Source organism: Silene latifolia, chromosome X, assembly GCF_048544455.1.
Source record: "Silene latifolia isolate original U9 population chromosome X, ASM4854445v1, whole genome shotgun sequence".
Taxonomy (NCBI): Eukaryota; Viridiplantae; Streptophyta; class Magnoliopsida; order Caryophyllales; family Caryophyllaceae; genus Silene; species Silene latifolia.
The window spans coordinates 137,302,978-137,325,837 of record NC_133537.1 but is presented as its reverse complement, the minus strand read 5'-3'; the positions used below and the strand labels follow the sequence as shown (position 1 = coordinate 137,325,837).

The window sequence follows — 22,860 nt, the reverse complement described above, 5'->3', positions numbered from 1 at the left end:
CTTGATTGGTGATGAATGCAGGGGAGGAATTATGGTGGATTGATGACGATGACGGATGATGCAGGATGGAGGAGATGCAGACGTGGAAGTCAAGCCTTGACTTTTCACCTTGGAAAATTTGACAGTGAATCAATTTAGAGAATGACTAATTTCACGTTGTAATCGGTTCACACAATTGAACTGATATCAAGAAAGAAGGTACAGACATGCATTCTACACCTTCATGTTCATCTAATACGGAGTACAATCTTGATGACCCATGAACTTAGTTGGTTCATGCAGAAAGCCTCATCCTACATAGTACATCCTCGCTTAAATCTTCTATATAAATAGTTCATGAACTAACCGTCAAAAATTAATTCATATCAAATATAATTAACAAAGAACTAATTAAAACTTTTAGCAATGGCAAACAACATGAAGTCAGCAACTTTCTCTAAGGCAACATGGGCAAAATTAATGCGAACAAGGTGGTGCTTGGTTGACACCGGAATAACATGATAATAACACCAAAAAAAGAGTAAAATTGGTGTCTTTTGTCATTTATTTGGCAGGAATAACATCACAATAACATACGGTAAAAAAAAAGTAAAAAAATCAAAGTGACACCGGAATAACATCACAATAACAGCAGAATAACAGTAGAATAACAGCACAATAACACGTAAAAAAAAAAGAAAAAAAATCAAAGTCGTAAAAAAAATCAAAGTGGCACCGGAATAACATCACAATAACACCAGAATAACGGCACAATAACATGCAGTAAAAAAAAGGGTAAAAAAATCAAAGTAGTAAAAAAATCAAAGTAAAAAAATCAAAGTGACATCGGAATAACATCACAATAACATCAGAATAACAGTAGAATAACAGCACAATAACACGTGGTAAAAAAAGAAAAAAAAAATTCAAAGTCGTAAAAAAAAAATCAAAGTAACAGCAGAATAACATGACAATAACAGCAGAATAACAATAACATGAGGTTAAAAAAAAAAGAAAAAAAAAATCAAAGTCGTTAAAAAAATCAAAGTGGCACCGGAATAATATCACAATAGCACCAGAATAACAGCACATAACATGCGTAAAAAAAAGAGTAAAAAAATCAAAGTAAGAAAATCAAAGTAGTAAAAAAATCAAAGTAAAAAAATCAAAGTGACACCGGAATAACATCACAATAACAGCAGAATAACAGTAGAATAACAACACAATAACACGTGGTAAAAAAAGAAAAAAAAAATTAAAGTCGTAAAAAAAATCAAAGTAACAGCAGAATAACATCACAATAACAGCGGAATAACAATAACATGTGGTAAAAAAAAGAGAAAAAAAATCAAAGTCGTTAAAAAAATCAAAGTAAAAAAAGCACAATAATAGCATAATAACACGAGGTAAAAAAAAATAAGAGTTAAAAAAAATTTCAAGTAAAAAAAAATCTGGTGTAAAAGAAAAAGAAAAAAAGGTAATATAATGAGAAAATTAGAGAAAAACATAAGAGAAAAAAAAAATCAAAGTTGTAAAAAAAAAGCATAATAACACGAGGTAAAAAAGGAGATAAAAAAAATTAAAGAAAAAAAAAAGAGTAACACTAGGAAAAAGAGAAAATAAATAAATGATAGTGGTTATATATGACAGGTAAGATTAGATCTTGGCCATTCATCTCTAATATAATCTAGTGGCTGAGATTTCAAAGCCCAAAACTCACAACTCACCATAAGAAACCAAACTCACAAGATCCTATCTCTCTCTCTCTCTCTCTCTCTCTCTATATATATATATATATATATATATATATATATATATATATATATATATATATATATATATATATATATATATATATATATATATATATATTTCATCCCAATCCACTATAATGTTCCCTCTTTCCCGAAACGGATTATTCAACTAATGTTCCCCTTTCTATTTTTAGAAACTTTTACTCTTATTTTATTCATTTTTCTCTCCTATCACTAAACCCTACACAACTCTTTTACTCCTATTTTATTACTTTCTTTTATGTTTTTGCCCCATAATTCTTTATTTAACTACTAATAATTCATCCCTCTCTCCTATCACCAACCCCACACAACTCTTTTACTTCTATTTTAATACTTTTCCTAAAGTATTGTGCCAAAAACCAAATGGGAAGATTATGATGAATGGGAGGGAGTATATATGATGCCTAAAAAATATAATTTAATAAAATATATACATTTTCATACAAATTACACCTTAATTCATAATGTTATAAAAATTTGGTTTAAATATCTAATTAATTTAATTAAGAAATTTGAAAGTATAAAATAAAGTAATCGAACGGTTAAATAAATTATAAATGTTAAAAATGAGAAATTCGCGGGTGTTATAGATGGTGTACATGGAGCATGATCTTAAAGGCCTGATGGAGTCAATGCGACAACTATATAGCCAGAGTGAAGTTAAGTGCTTGATGCTTCAGCTGTTAGATGGCATCAAGTATCTTCATGATAATTGGATGCTTCATCGTGATTTAAAGACGTCAAATTTGCTATTGAACAATTAGGGTGAGGTGAAAATTTGTGACTTCGGGCTGGCTCGTCAATATGGGAGTCCATTGAAACCATATACTCATTTGGTTGTCACACTTTGGTACAGGTGAGGAACCGAGCTCTTCTTCAAACCAGTATGTGCTCTCTTTAATGATTAAGTAGCAATTTGTGCTCTCAGTTTCTTTATAATAATTTATCTGACGCTTCTGCTCGGTTCTTTTGCTTTATTGTACCGTTGTTATGTGTCACTAGGGAGTTTTTATAGGAAGTGATGTGTTTGTATTTTTTTTGTGCTTTTATTGTTTTTATTTTATGCATGTGATTGTCCTACGTGCTTAACAGCTGGGTTTTCTATGGAAATATATCAACCGTAATATAGAGATACGTGGCGGATATTCTCGAGATATTCGGATGATATATTTGTTAGCCTTTTGTTACTATATTTTCTTATTCTGTTTCCTTGTTTGTAGGATATTTAGTTGTTGGTAGAACTGTATATAAGGATGCCTTGTACATTGTTTTTTGATCATCAATTATACACAGCTATAAGCCAAGCTTTCTGCATCATTCTCAGTTTATCATGGTATCATCGGAGCAGGTTTGAAACTTGTATCCGTCATTCTTAATTCTATATTTTTTTTAACACAAAACAAATGACAAAAATTGGAGGAGACAGCAAAGGGCACGACAGTGGTTTTACACCTACAATTATACCTCTGTCATCGCCCCTATATTTACATCCATCTGATAGTCCGAGTCTAAAATTGACTCACACGATGTTTAATGGTGAAAACTACGATCTCTGGGCTGATGCGGTGAAGAATGGGCTTGACGCAAAGAATAAGTTAGGCTTTGTTGAAGGAACCGTGAAGAAACCCGAAGGATCAGAAGAAGATAATTACGAAGTGGTCGCTTGGCGTCAGTGCAATGCCATGATCAAGGCCTGGTTACGGGCAGTGATAGACGAAAAGCTCCATCCAAGTATTGCTTGGAATGTCACTGTCTTCGAAATCTGGAAAGAACTTAAGGATCGGTATGCCGCTGGTAATGCACCCCGAATTCATCAACTCAAAAATGATTTAATGGAGTGCAGACAAGGGAATCGTTCCGTCGTTGATTATTATACTCATCTAAAATCAATCTGGGATGAGTTAGCCACCTATAGCCGCTTCCCTGCGTGTACTTGTGGTGCCGCTGCTGAATTTCTCAAAGAAAAAGAGGAGGAGAAGGTGCATCAATTTATCATGGGGCTCAATAATGCCTTGTATGATAATCTTCGTTCCAACTTATTAATGGACGATGATGGACGGGTCCTGCGAGAAGAGTGCCATAAGGCTGTAACCCGCATCCGAGAAGAACCAGCAGTTAAAGTAGCCATGAGTGCTCGCACTGGAGCCGGGAGAAACCGTGACAGTTCTGCCCAGTCAGAGCACAAGGAGTACGAACCACCAAAGTGCACATTCTGCAATAAGTGGTACTACATAGAGGAGAACTGCTGGGAGAAGCTCAGAATTAATGGTGGAGGACCTGGCAGGGGCAGGCGTGGAGGCCGAGGTGGGGGCCGTGGTGGAAGAGGATCCGGTAATAACAACCAGGTTGTTAATGCTACTAGCACCAGTGAAGCAGAGTCCTCCAAGAAGGAATTCACGTCTGACGAAATGGATCAGTTAAGACTTCTTCTTACTGCTCAGACTACAGGTACCGAAAAATTGAAAGGTACGCATCATGTTAGTCTAAATGAATGGATGTTAGATAGCGGTGCTTCGCACCATATGACAGGTTGTCGGGAATTGCTTGTGAGCCCATGGAAAGGAGCGCCGTCCACAGTCGGGTTGCCGGATGGGTCCACAATCATAGCACAGGAACATGGACGTGTTGTTCTCAATAAAGATTTCGAACTATCAGACGTCTTATACGTTCCAAATTTATCCTGTCATTTAATTTCCATACCTCAACTCATTCGTGAAAATAATTGCTTTGTGACTTTTAATTCTAATTATTGCATAATTCAGGACCAATCTACGAAGACGGAGATTGGACGGGGTGAGCTGCAAGACGGTGTTTACTACATGACACGGGTTGGAGAGGTGGTCGCTCGAGTTACTGTTCATGAAGGTCGAGTATGGCGAGATTAGGTCACCCTTCAAGCCATATTTATCCATTTTAAGCACTTTAATTAAGAAACCTTTATTGTTTGATTCGGAATTCGTTTGTGATCCTTGTTGCCGTGCCAAACAAACACGTTCGAGTTTTAAGCTTAATAATAAACGGCATGATATTTTGTTTCATTTAATCCATTGCGATATCTGGGGACCATACCATGTTCGTAGTTTATCTAGAGCACATTATTTTTTGACTGTTGTAGACGATCATAGTCGTAGTGTCTGGGTTCATCTCATGAAGGATAAAGGGGAGGTTTGTGACTTAATGCAAAATTTTTGTAAAATGGTGCATACGCAATTTGGGGGTACAGGTCAAAGTTGTCCAGAGTGATAATGGCACCGAGTTTCTTTCGGGACCATTAAAACATTTTTACAGTGAGAATGAGATGCTTTTTCAAACTAGTACCATTGACACCCCTCAACAAAATGGATGGGTAGAACGGAAACATAGAGATATCCTAGAGAAAGCGAGGGCCCTTCGTTTCCAAGCTAATTTACCTATCGAATTCTGGGGGGAATGTGTTTTGACTGCAGCCTACCTCATTAATCGGACCCCTACGAAACTCCTAGATGGACGGACACCTTATGAGCTTTTACATGGCCACGTTCCTATTTTTGAGAATTTGCGGGTACTAGGATGTCTTGCTTATGCCCATAATAAACAAAGGCCAAAGGATAAATTTAAAGAACGAGGGACTCGATGCGTTTTTATCGGTTATCCGAAATCTCAAAAAGGGTGGTGTATGTATGACTTGAAAACCAAACGTCAATTTATTTCAAGGGATGTGCAATTTTATGAGAACATTTATCCGTATGCCATTACAAATAATGAAGCCTCTCTTGAAAATAGGATAACTAATACTGATGCATCAGACTCCTTTGACACTCCTCACTTAGACATCCCTCAATTAAATATTCAAAACCCTATCATTGAGAATACCTCAGCCGAATCAGGAGAAGCAGGGACAAATTTTGCACGGGAGGATGTGACAGGTCAGGAGTACGACTCTGTCATGGAGCCTAATGATGGCGTGATTAGTGATGAACCAGATGAGAGTATGGCTACTGGTCATGGTGTTGATGTGGGTTAATATCCGTATACTACCCTTTAATTGTAGGACTATAACGCAAATTTCATATGTAATTTATAGTCATAAAACAAAAATAACAAGGAAACGATAAAGATTAGAAATCAACCTCGGGTCCTTTGATGCACGAGCGTAAAGAAACGAGAAATCAAACGAGATTCCCTCCTAATTGTTGCACCCAAGACCTTGTCCGAGATATGCCCTTGTGCTAGAACGTGTTCTCCGATTGCCTTGCAATATTGGGAGAACTTGTTGTGAGTTTTGTTGGATGAGAGATCCGAGTTCTGAGAGGCACAATTCCCAAAACCCTAGTTTTTGTTTCAAAAATGAATCAGTTAGGTCAAAAGGAGAGAATAGCTCTCCTTTTGTTGAGCTCAGCCAAACCGTGGGTTTGCTTAGGGAGGGAGTGGGCTTTCCACTTCCTCCTTATTAAACTCGTGGTCCGACTCATCTCGCTAAATGTATATGACGCTGTCTGATTATAAACTGTTATCGGTTATCGGAAATTCAGGCATCAGCTAATAATACGGGTTAGCTGAATTATTAATACGTGTCCGACAAAAACAGTATTGTATAATTATATTCAATATACATTTAATTAAATATAAATCGTTTATATTTAATTTTACGAATTAACTGGTTAATTCGCCTTAGCCCATGATATTTAATCCGTATTAAATATAATATCTCAACATCACATTTTGACTAATTACTAGTCAAATAACTCGGACTAACCGGTTAGTCAATTTTGGCATCTACATGACAGTATTTTCATACTGTCACGTCTCTCAAACGTATCCTATAGGTGTGACTTTTAGGGACCAGTTGATCACCGCCATCTGTATGACAATAACGTCAAACTTATCTAGCAAGCCAACCGTTATTGATAAACGTGGATCAACTGATAATAATACCAAAGTATGCCCTTTGATCCTTATAGAGGTTTATTAGTCCTTGCACTAACTGTTAAGGACACCAACCCCAACAAGCTCCCACTTGTCCGTACAAGTGTATGTGCAATGACGTTATCCGCACTAACTGGAGGACACAAGCTCCAACAAACTCCCACTTGTCCGTACAAGTGTATGTGCGATAACCGATCCTCATATTCATTTAAAATTTCTCCCACTCAATGTAAAACAATTTGCAGATCTGGATCCACAAAGGTCGTATTTTACAATCGATCTGTATCTAGAGTGGTTTCCCCGACTAGAGAGTAACTTAACTGATAAAACGAATCCGTATCCGAGCATGGCCATGCATTTCGATTCTGACTCCTCGAGTGGCCCTGAGAAATATCGAGTACCTGATAAAGGCTGAATATTTCCTTCAACTCGACTCCTTCCGATCTAAGCACAGCATGAAATGACCCAGAAAAAATCTACTTGGCCCCCTGTTACGGATGACCGTGAGAAAGAAACCAAAGTCACCCAAAATCTGCCGTAGTCTCAAGAGACAGTCGATAGTCAAAAGAATCGACTCTTAGGATCACCATGGAGGTCCTATCCACGACCGGGCATCGAATGTTATAAAACATTTAGGACTCCACGTCGATGTCACAATAGTGTCCTACGAAATATCCGTATAAATCGCCTCGTGATTGGTCACCAACCGGTTGACTTATGGCTCGTTGAACCCACCATCAACCAACGTCACAAAATAATTGCCAGAGTTATCAGCTCATGTGGGCAATTAAGGACTGAAAAGATATAATGTTCGTTCAGTTCACTTTGTGGTGTTCAAAATTTGTCGTACAAATCCACATGAAAAACAAAATATATATAAAATATCAAAACGATGATGTCGTATAGAGTACAAGAGAGAATGAATCTGATCCATAAAAGAGTACTACAACTTAGGAACACGTTTAATTCCCATGGAATTAACATGCCCTTCATGCTTATCTTGTCGTAATGCTTTAGTGAGAGGATCTGCTATGTTATCATCAGTAGCAATCTTTTCTATCACTACTTCCTTTTGCTCCACGTAATCCCGGATTAGATGAGCTTTCCGTTGTACATGTCTAGACTTGTTGCTAGACTTTGGCTCCTTAGCTTGGAAGATGGCACCACTATTGTCGCAATAGATGGTGATCGGGTCATTCGAACTAGGCACTACAGATAGCCCATGTAAGAATTGACGCATCCATATCGCTTCCTTTGTAGCTTCGGACGCGGCATAGTACTCGGACTCGGTCGTAGAATCTCTTTGTAACATTTGTTTTGAACTCTTCCACTGATCGCAGCGCCATTAAGAGTAAAAACGAATCCAGGTCGAGATTTCGAGTCATCTCGATCCGTTTGGAAGCTAGCATCTGCGTAACCGGTTGCGCATAGCTTTTGTTCGCCTCCATAAGTCAATGCCCAATCTTTAGTCCTCCGTAGGTACTTAAGAATGTTCTTGACAGCCAACCAATGTGGTTCACCTGGATGCTGTTGGAATCGACTTGTCATACTCAATGCATATGCCACGTCCGGACGTGTGCATATCATGGCATACATGATAGATCCTATTGCCGAGGCATAAGGTATCCGGGCCATGCGCTCTTTTGCTTCCGGTGTCTCTGGTGCCTGAGACTTGCTCAAATGCACCCCTGGAGACATAGGAAGGAACCCCTTCTTGGAGTTAGTCATGCTGAATCTCTCTAGGACTTTGTCTATGTAAGACTCTGATCGAGAGATAGCATCCGTCGTGATCTATCTCGATAGATACGGATGCCTAGAATTCTTTGTGCCTCTCCCAGATCTTTCATCTGGAAATGGTTTTTCAACCATACTTTCACCGAAGTTAAGAGAGGTATGTCATTCCCAATCAGGAGTATGTCGTCAACATACAATATTAGGAAGACAATCTTGCTCCCACTCGACTTGATATATAGACATGGTTCCTCGACCGATCGAGTGAATCCATTTTCTTTTATCACTTGGTCGAAGCGATGATTCCAACTCCTTGATGCTTGCTTAAGTCCATAAATGGAACGCTTAAGCTTGCACACTTTCTTAGGATATCTTTGGATCGATGAAACCTTCGGGTTGTACCATGTACAACTCTTCCTCCAAAAAACCGTTTAAGAAGGCGGTTTTCACGTCCATTTGCCAAATTTCATAGTCATGAAAAGCGGCAATCGCTAAGATAATCCGAATGGAACGCAGCATGACTACGGGTGCAAAAATCTCATCGTAGTGCAAACCTGGCACTTGGGTGAAACCTTTAGCAACTAGTCGTGCTTTGTAGATATCTTGTTGACCTTCCACAGAATGCTTTATCTTGTAAAGCCATTTGCATTGAAGGGGACGAACCTTAGCAGGTAAGTCAACAAGATCCCATACGTTGTTCTCATACATGGAGTCCATCTCGGATTGCATGGCCTCAAGCCATAGCTTTGAGTCAGAACTAGTCATGGCACCTTTATAGGTTGCGGGTTCACTACTCGTTAAGAGTAGAACGTCATCTATGTCATGTTCCTCGACCATACCAATGTATCTGTCCGGAGGAATAGAGACTCTTCCCGACCTCCTAGGTTCCTCAGAATATTCACTGGCAGCTGGGATTGAAGGAACAGGTTCCTCCAATGGTTGCTCGTTGTTTGGTTCTGGAATCTCCGACAGGTCGAAGGTTCTATCACTCTTTGCATTTTCGAGAAATTCCTTCTCTAAGAATGTCGCACTAGCCGCAACAAAAACGCGTTGTTCGGTTGGCGAATAGAAGTAATGACCACGTGTTCCTTTAGGATAACCTATAAAGTATGTCTTGACCGATCGCGGGCCGAGCTTATCCTCGTGTCTCCACTTGACATAAGCCTCGCAGCCCCAAACCCGTATAAAGGACAAGTTAGGGACCGTTCCCTTCCATAGTTCATATGGTGTCTTGTCAACAACTTTAGACGGACTTCGGTTAAGTATTAGAGCGGCTGACAAAAGAGCATAACCCCATAATGAATCAGGTAAAACCGTGTGACTCATCATGGATCGAACCATATCAAGTAAAGTTCGATTTCTCCGTTCGGACACACCATTCAATTGAGGTGTTCCAGGTGGAGTTAACTGTAAGGCAATCCCACAGTCTTTGAGGTGTTGATCAAATTCGTGAGAAAGATACTCGCCACCACGATCTGAACGTAGTGTTTTAATCTTTCTACCTAATAGGTTCTGTACCCTATTTTGGTATTCCTTGAATTTCTCAAAGGATTCACTTTTGTGCTTCATTAAGTAGACATAGCCATATCTACTCAAATCGTCCGTGAAAGTGATGAAATATCTATAGCCTTCTCGTGCGGTGATTGACATAGGGCCACATACATCCGTGTGTATGAGTCCTAATAGGTCAGCAGCGCGCATTCCAACACCTTTGAAGGAAATACGAGTCATCTTACCGATGAGACATGATTCACACGTGCCAAATGATTGAAAATCAAAGGCCGAGATAGCTCCATGTTTGATGAGCTGTTTTACGCGTTTCTCATTAATGTGTCCCATACGGCAGTGCCATAGATACGTTTGATCTTTGTCACCAACCTTTAACTTTTTATTCATTACGTGTAATATTTCCGTGGTCTGATCTAAAACATAAATTCCGTTCATGGAGACTGCCTTGCCGTAAATCATATCGTGTAATGAGAAAATGCAAGTATTATTTTCTATTACAAATGAAAAACCAAGTTTATCAAGTGCGAAACCGAAATAATGTTTTTCGAAAGACTAGGAACATAATAGCGATCATATAAAGACAACTCAAATCCGCTAGGAAGCTGGATCACATATGTCCCCTTTGAGATGGCAGCCACTCTTGCTCCATTCCCAACACGCAGGTCCACCTCACCCTTTACGAGGGGTTCGATGTTTCGGAGTTCCTGCACATGATTACACAGATGAGAACCACAACCAGTATCTAGTACCCAAGTTCCGTAACTTGCGTGGTTAATCTCAATCATATGAATAAAAGTAGAAGAAGAGGAAGACATACCAACAGGTTTAACACGACCTGCCTTTAAGTCCTCATGATAAACAGGACATGTGCGTCTCCAATGCCCAGTCTTGTGGCAATGATGGCATTCCATGTTTTCATTCTTGCTCTTTGTCATGCCTGATGAGGTGCTCGACTCACCAGGCCCACTCTTACCTGAACCCGACTTCTTGAACTTCGCCTTACCTCTCGCTAGGTTTGCACGAGCTTTGCCCTTACCCTTCCCTTTGTTTGACACAACGAGAACATCCTGTTTCATGCTCCCACCGAACTTCATGTCCTTCTCGGTGCATACGAGGAGGGAGTGCAGTTCATGCGGAGTTTTCTTCAAATCATTCATATAGTAATTCGCTCTAAATTGCGAATAACCATCGTGGAGTGAGTGAAGAATGCGGTCGATAACAATGTTCTCGCTGATGTTACAGTTAAAGGTCTCCAGTTTCTCGACATTCTCAATCATGCTGAGAATGTGTGGGCTAACCGGTTGGCCCTTCTGGAGTCTCGCATCAAAGAAGCGAGTGGTATGCTCATAGGTCACGATTCTCGGTGCTTTCGAGAATTCCTTAGTGAGCGTGGTGAAAATCTTGTTTGCACCATGGGCTATGAAGCGTTTCTGCAAATTGGGTTCCATTGCAAAAATGAGTACGTTTTTAATCGCACCCGCTTCCATACAGAAATCATTAAACTTGGTGATTTCAAAGACTCTAGCCGTGGGACCTGGGTTTGCCGGGATGGGCTCTAATAGATATTTGAGCTTCCCGTCAGCAGCAGCAGCATTCCGTAATGCCGCCTCCCAGTCCGCGAAGTTGGATCCATCATTCTTCAGTCGAGTAGACTGATTCATCTGATTCATGAAGATCCTAAGCCAGGACTCACGGTCCAATGTGGCACTTGGCATTGGGTTTTCAGTAGAACCAGCCATTTGTTGTTTAGCAGTTTAAAATCGTGATCTACACTGAAAAAGAAAGAAAAACAAAACGAAATAAGCAACTCATCGAGGTGATTTAAGTCTATTAAAAATTCATTTTAAACATGTAGACTCTCGCACTTGCATTATTGATCTCCCTCAAGAATGATACAAGTGATCCCAAGACTCAATTTCTGTAAATTGATAAGCCAACTGTTTAGCTAGTTCTTCCGGAAGAACTCTTGGTCGATAGATTTCCGTAAATCCTATCTATAGTCCACCATAGTCACAGGATCGTACGAGTGACCATAGTGTTGAGATAAAATAGGTCAATCGGTTCCAACTTACCCGACGTAGAAGGGGTCATATTATGCCTACCGACGAAGAAGGGACTCATTGGAGTTTGACCTATAAAGACCGTTCTCAATTTTAGTTTATACGAGGAAGATCCCATCAACAAAATTATAATTCATTTTAAGTGAACGAATAACTAGCGTCTGTCGTGAATGAATTTATTTGGATGATGGCTTTAAAACGTGTGACATGAGAATGTCAATGAAAACTAACTCGTGACCTCTATATGTGTCAGTTTTCATGCAACTGATAATAATACCAAAGTATGCCCTTTGATCCTTATAGAGGTTTATTAGTCCTTGCACTAACTGTTAAGGACACCAACCCCAACAGTTGAGAGGGAGAGTCAATCCGAAGAGACGACACTTGGACGAGGTGCAAGGCAGAAATTTGAGCCAACATGGAAAAAGGACTACGTTTGTCAATCCACTCGTGTCATTAATACAAAGACCACTCACCCGTCTCAAGCTCCGTCATCTTCGAAAGGTACTTGTTAATCGTTATCCAGTAATTAATTATGTCACAAGTAGTTATTTTTCCGTTTGTCACAGGAGATTTCTTGGGGCCATCGATGCAATTAAGGAGCCTCGAAAATATTTTGAAGCCGTAAAGCACAAAGAATGGCGAACAACAATGGCTAGTGAGATTGAGGCTCTCGAAAAGAATGGCACCTGGAAAGTTGTTGATCTCCCAGATAACAAAAGACCAATTGGGTGCAAATGGGTCTATAAAATCAAGCACAAAGCAGATGAGACCATAGAACGGTACAAGGCACGATTAGTAGCTCAAGGTTTCACTCAAGTCGAAGGGGTGGATTACCATGAGACATTTGCACCCGTGGCAAAAATGACTAGTGTTCGACTTCTATTGGCAGTAGCAGTGGCTAAAAAGTGGAATATTGCTCAATTAGATGTTAACAACGCTTTTCTTCACGGGTATGGCTTGAAACAAGCATCGAGAAATTGGTTCGCTAAATTGACGGATGCTTTAAAGGGATATGGGTTCATACAATCGCTAGCAGATTACTCTTTGTTACTATGAACAAGGCTGGAATTTTCCTTGGTATCTTGGTTTACGTAGACGATATGATCATAGTAAGCAATAATATCAAGGCCAGTGATGATTTGAAAAATTTTCTCGACATGAAGTTTGGAATTAAGGATCTGGGCCAATTAAAATATTTCTTAGGCATCGAAGTAGCCCATGGATCGACAGGTTTATTTCTTTGTCAACGGAAGTACGCGATGGAAATTATAAAAGAGGCCAAGATGGAAGGAGCAAAACCCATTAACACACTAATTGCCCAGAATCACGAGTTGGCTCTCTCAACAAGTCCCTTATTGAAGGATCCATTAGCGTATCGAAGGTTGGTAGGGCGTCTGGTTTACCTTACCATTACCCGGCCAAATTTGCTATATGCCGTTCATACTTTGTCACAATTTGTTCAAACACCATGGAAGGAGCATTGGGACGCTGCTCTCCGGGTTATACGGTATTTGAAGAAAGATCCTGGGAAAGGAATAGTTATGCATCGAGACACTGTTTTCCAGCTCAATGACTATACGAATTCTGACTATGCGCGTTGCCCACTGACACGACGATCATTAACCGGGTATTTCGTCTCTTTAGGTGTCACGCCAATTTCCTGGAAAGTTAGAAAGAAACCTACTGTTGCTAAATCCACCGCCGAAGCGGAGTATAGAGCAATGGCCGCAGTCACGAGTGAGCTAATCTGGTTAAAGTCCTTTCTTCATTCACTCGAAATAATACACGCCCATCCTATGCGAGTAATCTGTGATAATAAGTCGGCCTTACACATCGCAAAAAACCCGGTTTTTCATGATCGCACGAAACATATAGAAGTCGATTGTCATTTCATTCGACAACATTTAGTGAACAAAAACATTGCGGCTAGTCATGTGCAAAGTAAAGAGCAAATAGCGGATCTCTTTACTAAAGCTCTTGATGGGGATGCGTTCGACTATTTACAGCGTAAGTTGGGCATTCGGGCTCCTAATGCTCCAACTTAAGGAGGAGTATGGAAATATATCAATCGTAATATAGAGATATGTGGCGGATATTCTCGAGATATTCGGATGATATATTTGTTAGCCTTTTGTTACTATATTTTCTTATTCTGTTTCCTTGTTTTTAGGATCTTTAGTTGTTGGTAGAACTGTATATAAGGATGCCTTGTACATTGTTTTTTGATCATCAATTATACACGGCTATAAGCCAAGCTTTCTGCATCATTCTCAGTTTATCATTTTCATTGTCCTTCTAAGCATTGCTATTTAATAACTACATGTCTACACTCTGCACCCCAATCTGGAATGGTTTCGTTTGTTGTTAACTTGTCATGCACTTACCCCTTTGCTGCTCCAACTTCCAAGTGCTATTTCACAATGTACTTGTAGGACCACTAGCTGTTGTTCTGTTGTTGCTTCCATTTTTTTTAATTTAATATGCTTGCATTATGTTAAATTCTAGTGTTTGTGGACATTTGGAGTTCTATATTTTGTGACTGTCATTTACATTTCTCAAAGTTGGTAAGTTGTTTTCATAAGATTTGTTTAGCTGTGTATACTTGGAGATAAGGATCTGATTAGTGCATCCTTGGTTCTTTCCAGGGCACCAGTGCTGCCGATGGGGGCAAAAGAGTATGCTACAACCATTGATATGTGGTCGCTTGCTTTATGGCAGAGCTTTTGTCCAAGGAGCCACTATTTAATGGAAAACGAGAATTCGATCAACTTGATAAGGTACTTCAGTGTATTAGAATTTCTCGTCATTTTGCAGATGGGGTAGACTGTTTAGTTTTCCAGCTTTTTTTGTTGTTTGTACGGTGCTTAGGTGTTTGCACTGATTTCCTATTTTTTTAAAAATAAATGCAGATATTCAAGATTCTTGGAACACCAAATGAGACTATTTGGCCTGATATCAAAAAGCTGCCCAGAGTGAAGGTCAATTTTGTTAAGCACCAGTAAGTCTTTTATAACTTTCATAACTTGTGCTTCATATATGTTTGAATCAAGGTTTTCTTATTCCCAGCACTCTTTTCCCAGGCTTCCAGCTTTAGTTGATTCTGGTCTGGCTTTCTGGTCTAATTGGTACTGTCTCAGTTGCAAGGGCACATACTTTTGTAATGATTAACTATTTCAATATGCCTTTTAGGTACAACCAGTTGCGCAAAAAATTTCCAGCCACATCGTTTACTGGATCTACAGTTCTTTCGGATGCTGGATTTGACTTGTTGAACAAGCTTCTTACTTATGACCCTGAGAAGGTGGGCACTGTACTATTAAAAATAGTATTATTTTTTCCACTTATAATGTTTTGCAATTTTTTAATTGTTTTTTGTTATTGACTTTAGCGTATAATAGCTGATGCTGCTCTTAAGCATGAATGGTTTCGAGAAGTCCCTCTTCCAAAGTCAAAGGAATTCATGCCCATGTTTCCAGCTCAGCATGCACAAGACAGGTGCCCCACTTGACAAGTTGACAGTTGTATATTTCCTTGTCAATGTCACCCTCTCACTAGGACTAAGCAAGTTTTAGCCTAGACCTGAAATATGGGTTGTACCCTACCATCCTGTTTGGATCTAGTCTAACTCTTTGAAACCTTCCACTTTTCTAAGTGAGCAACACAATATAAAAATACTACTACACTTAGCCACAACCCATCCGTCCACATACACAACATTTGTGTTGTTGTTAGGAGTAATGGGAGACGAAACCCTAAGGCGACTTGCAGTCATCTTCTAGGGCATCGATTTTTCCATTGATCTAGAGTGAAAATGGCACGAAATTCTTCACAGAAAACAAAAGGAAAGCATGCACGTCATTTAAAATCTTCGAATAGCAATAGTAAGGCCTCATCTGGTTCCAAAGTTGCTAAGAAGAAAGGACCACAGGAGGATGATGTTATACGTACTAAGCCTATGCATGAGGTTAATGATATTCCTGGTTTGTCTTTTGAAGATGAAGAGGATCCGGCTATGAACAACCAATGGATTACTAAGCGTGGAAAAAAGACAGTGTCTACATCTGATGAGGACAACAAATGTGGATGACCTAATTCAGTTTACCTCAGACGATATCAAGGAGGAAGTGGATTACTGGAATAAGGCTGTGTATTACTTTGTTCTGGGTGCTAATCCACCATGGGAGGTTATCAATGAGTATGTTCATCGTATTTGGAAACAATACTCTATTGATAAGGTATCCTTACTGCCAAATGGTATATTCCTGGTACATTTCAATGAAGACAAGGACAAAGAAGCAGTCCTGAATGCAGGGTACCATATGTTTGATAATAAACCACTGATAGTATGCCCTTGGGTTGACAATGTGGATCCAATGAAGGAGGAGGTCAAAGTGGTCCCTGCTTGGATTAGACTACACGAGTTACCTATCAAGTTTTGGGATAAATGCCTCCCTACCATTGCTGGTCTCATTGGCACCTATGTCAAGTCAGATCAAGCAACCTCTGATAGGACTAGACTTGGATTTGCCAGGACAATGGTGGAACTAAATGTGGGACAAAAATTTCCAAATGAAGTTAAGTTTTTGGATGAAACAGACAAACTCATTAAGATCAGGATTGAATATGAGTGGAAGCCTGAGTTGTGTACTAAATGTAAGAGCATTGGTCATGAGGCTAAAAATTGCAGGAAGATGATTCCAACAGCACAGAAATCCAAGACTGTCAAAGTTTGGAAACCTGTTCAGCCAAAAGCAGTACCTATCTCTGTTCCACAGACAAATCCTCAACAGAATATGGTTACTGTTACTCCAACTGCCATGGAGGAAGGAGAATGCAGCACTCCTGGAAGAATAGGTGATGGATCATATGCATCAATTGTGACTGGTGAAAGTACTCCCAAAGTAGGGATTGGAATAGGTAACCCAGTATCTCCAAATTCCATTGAATAATATCGGTTTCTGGAATGTGAGAGGGTAAAATAATGTAAATAAACAAAAGATTGTTAAATGATTTATTCATAATAATGATGCAGGCTTATTTGGCTTGTTGGAAACAAAAATAAATGGTGAAAATGTGAGTAATATTTCAAATAATATGTTAGATGGTTGGTGTGTTACTACTAATTGTAGCCTGCATAAAGGAGGTAGGGTGTGGATACTATGGCAACTAGTCTCTTTGATGTCATGACGCTACAATATGACCCTCAATTTATGCACGCAAGGGTTACTGCCAGAAGTTCCAATCAACAATTCTTGCTTACTATGATATATGCTTTTAATGAAGGAAAGGATAAGATTGATCTCTGGAATAAGTTGTCTATAATTGCTCAGGGATGTACTGAAGCTTGGACACTAGTTGGGGATTTCAACACAGTGCTCAATCCTGCTGAGAGGTTAGGAGGGGTCACTAAACAGGAGGATATGGATGATTTCATTCAATGCTTGGATTTGTGTGGCATGACTGATATTCACTCTACTGGAGCCTATTTCACTTGGAACAATAAACAGGAACCTCTTCAGAGGAAGTATAGTAGATTGGATAGGTTTCTTATCAATCAGGAATGGCGCTCTAAGTTTCCTGATATGAGAGCTCATTTCCATCCAGAAGGCTTGCTAGATCATTCCCCTTGTATTGTCAGTAATGTGAATATTGAGGGACATAAGAAGGCTAGCTTTAAATATTTTTAACATGTGGGGAACTGCTCCCTCTTTCCTAGCCAAAGTAGGGGATGAATTGCATAAGAGTTATCTGGGAACTAAGATGTTTGTAGTCATTAAAAAATTAAAAGCCCTGAAGTATGTCTTAAAGGAGTTAAATAAGGAGTGTTTTTCTGATATTAAATTGCAGGCTAATACTGCTGCTCATGACTTGGAGAATGTTCAGAAACAAATTGCTCAAGATCCTACTAATCTTACCTTAATTTCTACTGAAGTGGAGGCCTGTGCTAATTTGAAAGTACTTAATGCTGCAAGAAACAGTTTCCTGCAGCAAAAAGCTAAAACTCAATGGCTTGAGGAAGGGGATAGTAATACTGCCTATTTCCATGGAGCAATTAAGCAAAGATGCCTCCGAAACAAAGTTATTCAAATTGAGGATCAAAGGGGTCAACTTTGTAAGGATGGAGATAGCATTCAAGCTGCATTTCTGGACTACTATCACACCCTCCTTGGCAGTAGGAAAGACACTGAAGCTGTTAAACTAGAGGTTATCAATCAAGGTAAATGCTGTGAGCCTCATCACATGGATATCCTCAATAAACCTGTCACATATGAGGAGATAAAGCATGTCATTTTTTCCATTCCTCCTGACAAGTCACCTGGGCCAGATGGTTACACCAGTGGTTTCTTTAAGGATGCTTGGAGTATTGTTGGTCAGGATATTTGTGCTGCCATACAGGATTTTTTCATGACAGGTAACTTGTTAACACAAATAAACTCTACCAATGTTACTCTTATCCCTAAATGTGAGAGGCCTACTTCAGTGAAGCATTTCAGGCCAATTAATCTCATTTACAAAGCTATTTCCAAACTTTTATGTAATAGAATGGCTTTGGTTTTACCTGATATAATCCATGATAATCAAGGTGCTTTTATTCAAGGTAGATCTATCATTAAAAATGTGCTTATTTGTCAAGATATTGAGAAGCTCTATGCAATACAGGCAGTTTCTCCTAGATGTTTATTCAAGATTGACTTGTAGAAAGCTTATGATACAGTTGAATGGGATTTTGTGGAACAACTCCTTAAAGGTCTTGCGTTTCCTGAGGCTTTTATTCAGAAAGTCATGCTTTGCATTAGAACTACTACTTTCACTCTATCTCTGAATGGTTCTAATTTTGGATACTTTGAAGGAAAAAGGGGTTTAAGATAAGGAGACCCTATTTCTCCCCTCATATTCACAATTTGTATGGATTATCTTACAAGGTTGATTAAGTTTGCCACTGCTAGATGGCCTTTCCAATATCATCCTCTGTGTAAAGGCCTTAAATTGACATACCTCATGTTTGCTGATGACCTCCTTCTATTTTGTAAAGGGAATGCTCAATCTGTCATGTTACTTATGAGGGCTTTTTCTTCATTCTCTAAAGCTTTTGGACTCAGTATGAACAACTCCAAATCTGAGGTCTATTTCAATGGTATGACTGATCAGTTAAAAGCTGATATTATGAATGTCACTGGTTTTTCTGAAGGAAGTATGCCATTCAGGTATTTAGGAATCCCTATACAGGCTGGTAGGCTCACAAGGAAGGAATACAATACCTTAGCAGAGAAATTGGTTAATAGAATAAGAAGTCTGGGTGCTAAAAAGCTCTCCTATGCTGGCAGGTTAACTCTTATAAACTCTGTCCTTAATACTCTTTACAGCTACTGGGCCTCTATCTTCATCATTCCTAAGAGTGTTGTTCATAGAATTGAAAGAATATGTAGAAACTTCTTATGGGATGGCAGCTCTGAGTACCACAGAGTCCCACTGGTAGCCTGGGAAAAGGTAACCTTACCAAAGAAGGAAGGGGGACTAGGGATTAAGAAAGCTGATATCTGGAACATTGCAGCTATGGCTAAGCTAGTTAATTGGATCTACTGTAAGTCTGACAGGCTCTGGATCAGATGAATTAACCAGCTTTATCTCAAGCACCAGGACTGGCACTCATACACTCCAAAATCTGATGCAACATGGTCATGGAAAAGCATTTGCAAAGTAAAAGAACGTGTGAAAGATGACTTTGACAATGGTACTTGGAGATCCCATCCTTTGGGATACTCCATCAGTAGAGGCTACGCCTGGTTAAGATCAACTCAGGCTACTCAACAATGGCCAAAAGTCATCTGGAATAACTGGAATAGTCCTAAGCATTCTTTGATCACTTGGCTTATTATGCATAGGGGACTGAATACTAAGGACAAGCTGTTTAGGTTTGGGTGCTGTGTAGATGACCACTGCTGCCTCTGTGACAGTCAACCTGAATCAATTGAACATTTCTTTTTTTGTGTGTGATTATAGTAAAAGAATTATAGCTCTTGTTGAGCACTGGTTACATAGACAACTGCCTACTGTTGAAGCCTTAGCAGTTATGGGAAGCAAATCCATTCAATGGAAAACCTTGTCCATGGTTTTGAATGCCCGTTTCTATCATATTTGGCTCCAAAGAAACAATGGTCGAGTGAATGGGAAGATATTTAAGCCTGAACTGGTTGTAAAGAGCATCAAAGAGGAAGCAAAAAGACGAATTGCCTTCAAGCTCAGACAGAATGCAGAACCCCAAGCCATGAATTGGCTCCATATGATAGGCATGTAGTTGTTTGGGTTTGACTCTATAGTGTGTTTTCTTGTTGTGTTTTTGTGTTCTGTCAAGTGAGTAATCGCTAAAAACTCCTGGCTACGTATGTAATTATTTGTTCAGTTATAATATTTCTCACATTTCACCAAAAAAAAACCCACCCGTCCCCTCTACCTAACCACCATATATCACTGCTCTAGCTCTAACCTACTATGAACCTTCTTCACTATAGCCTAATACCACCAGAAAATAGATTCCTACCTCAACCTCCCAAAACGATGCCCACCCTACCCTTCCTCCACCATGAAAATAAAGACACCATTGAAACCCCCATCCACTCTTTAAAACACAATTGTCTGGTGTAAGTTCTTGAGTGGTGGCGTGATGATGTTTCCCGGGGTAGGGTCTTTTTTTGAGGTGTAGAGTCTATTCTCTGGCAGTTTGGACTTTGGGTTGGGTGAGGAATGTTTTCAGTGGTTTGAGGAATTGAGAGGTTACTTATGTGGTGGGATGGGGGTGGATATGATCATTTACATTGATATTAGTTTTGTAAAAAAGGAAAGTGGAAGATTTTAGTGAATTAGCCCAAGGAAAAAAATCGAAGCTTTCAGATTATCTGAGAGAGTATTATTTAAAATTTTAAATTAAGTTAGCTTAATTTTTGATATACTTAAAATTTAAAGATATTTCTTACCTTTTGGGCTAATGAGCTAAGCTGATCTAAGATTGGATGGGATTAATTATTTTAGTCTAAATCAGGAACACATTTATCTTCACAGTGGTGTCGGTTCATTAGACTATAGATTTTGGTCTCGTTCTTGCCTACTTCTCACAAGGTTTGTGACTTACTGTTAATGAATATTGCATCTGTAGGCGCATGCGTAGAATGTTGAAAAGCCCAGATCCTCTGGAAGAGCAAAGAAGGAAGGAGTTACTACAACCTGAATTGGGGACTATGGGTTTTTTTGGCTAACAACCAAACATAAACGACATCTTCATGTACTTTGACTAATTAGGCTGGCAGATAGACATGCATAAGGTGAGAGCCGAGAGGAGAAAACTTGCAAAATTGGCTAAAATTGGCTTTTGTGATTATCATTCATGCTATTTTTTAGCAGGCATGTACTGTAAAGTGGAGGAGGAACTGTACTCTTTGCTTTTGCCTACCTAATTTGTGCAGGCTAAATACGGTTATCCAGCTTGATGATTTATAGGATGTTTCTTCACTCTGTTTGCATCACAAGATGTGGCGTAGCAGCTTTTCCTTTTAGAGATATCAGATGCACTTGAAACATGCCTATGCTGTAACACCCCCATATACCAAGGTGCCTTACCAGGACCACCCTAGCATATAATGGTGCTACCATCCTGGTTACCCAAGGCAATTATATCACAGAGACCGTCAAAGAACAATTATTACAGTATAAAGTTAACTTATTATATGTGTCAAAAATCAAAAACCAAAGTATAAAGAAATGTAAACCAACTACAGCTGAAAAAGTATCAAAAGACTCATGACAGCGGAAGCTAAGACTCTAGGTGATGACACTCCCTTCCTCGATCCCGCAGCTATCATAAATCATCACCTGTCAATCAACTGCTCACCATCCCCGAATGGATCCCCAAATTTTTGTAAAACATAAACGGGGTCAGTTCACTGCATAATCAAGATAAGAAATCACAAATACAACCAATACAATCCAATCCAATTGTATTACCATCCTCCAAACTCCATTCGTAACCAGTAACCGACTACACACCAAAGTGTGTAGCCCTGCCAAGTTACCCATCGCAACAGGTAACCGTCACCGCTAGTGGAGGACCGCAGCCTTGCCCACCTAAGCCTTGCCCATCGCAACGAGAGAATAGCCCATGTCCATTAATGTGCACATCCCCCTTGTGACGGGAAACACAATAGGCGAATTAAGGGCATGAAGCCATTCCCGATGATGACTCCACTCAGTCGATGGCGCACCTCGCGAACCACAGACAAACAAACAACCAAGCTCACAATACGAATATAGACATGCCAAATCCAAGGTAACGATCTCAACAATAAAAGTAATCTAGCCAATAAAACAATCACCATATTACACTTAATTACATAGTCAACTGAGTAGGGAAACCCTACCTTATTAGGAATCCGAAATCATAAGCAATCAGCGGATGCTAGAACTATTCCTCTACGAATCCTTCACATAACATTAACCATAACCATACCCTATGTCACAAACATACCAAATAACCCCCTTTTCCCTAAATTAACAATTAGGGTAAATCCTAAAAGACAACATACTAACTGATTACAAAGCACTAGAGAGTAGAGACTTACCAACGAAATCGGGACAAAAGATGGAAGTGTAGACTCACGATCACACAATTAATCTTGAGAGTGATTAGGGTGATTAGAGAGATGATGAACGTCGTTAGGTTTTGTAAAAGTGATTGTAAACTGTTAAAACGTAATTTATAATCTCTAATCACCTTAATCAAAACTGCGGAAAATAATCCCGTCAGACCGGATAATCGATCGAGTACCTGGGGTACTCGGTCAAGTATCTCACTACTCGACCGAGTGCTCCTGGGCAGTAGCCTGACC

General features: G+C 39.4%; 1 pseudogene; it reads left to right on the top strand.

Moving 5' to 3' along the window:
• Nucleotides 1-2,365: 2,365 nt before the first annotated feature.
• LOC141618435 (cyclin-dependent kinase G-2-like) lies at nt 2,366-21,234 on the top strand (annotated as a pseudogene).
• Nucleotides 21,235-22,860: the final 1,626 nt, after the last annotated feature.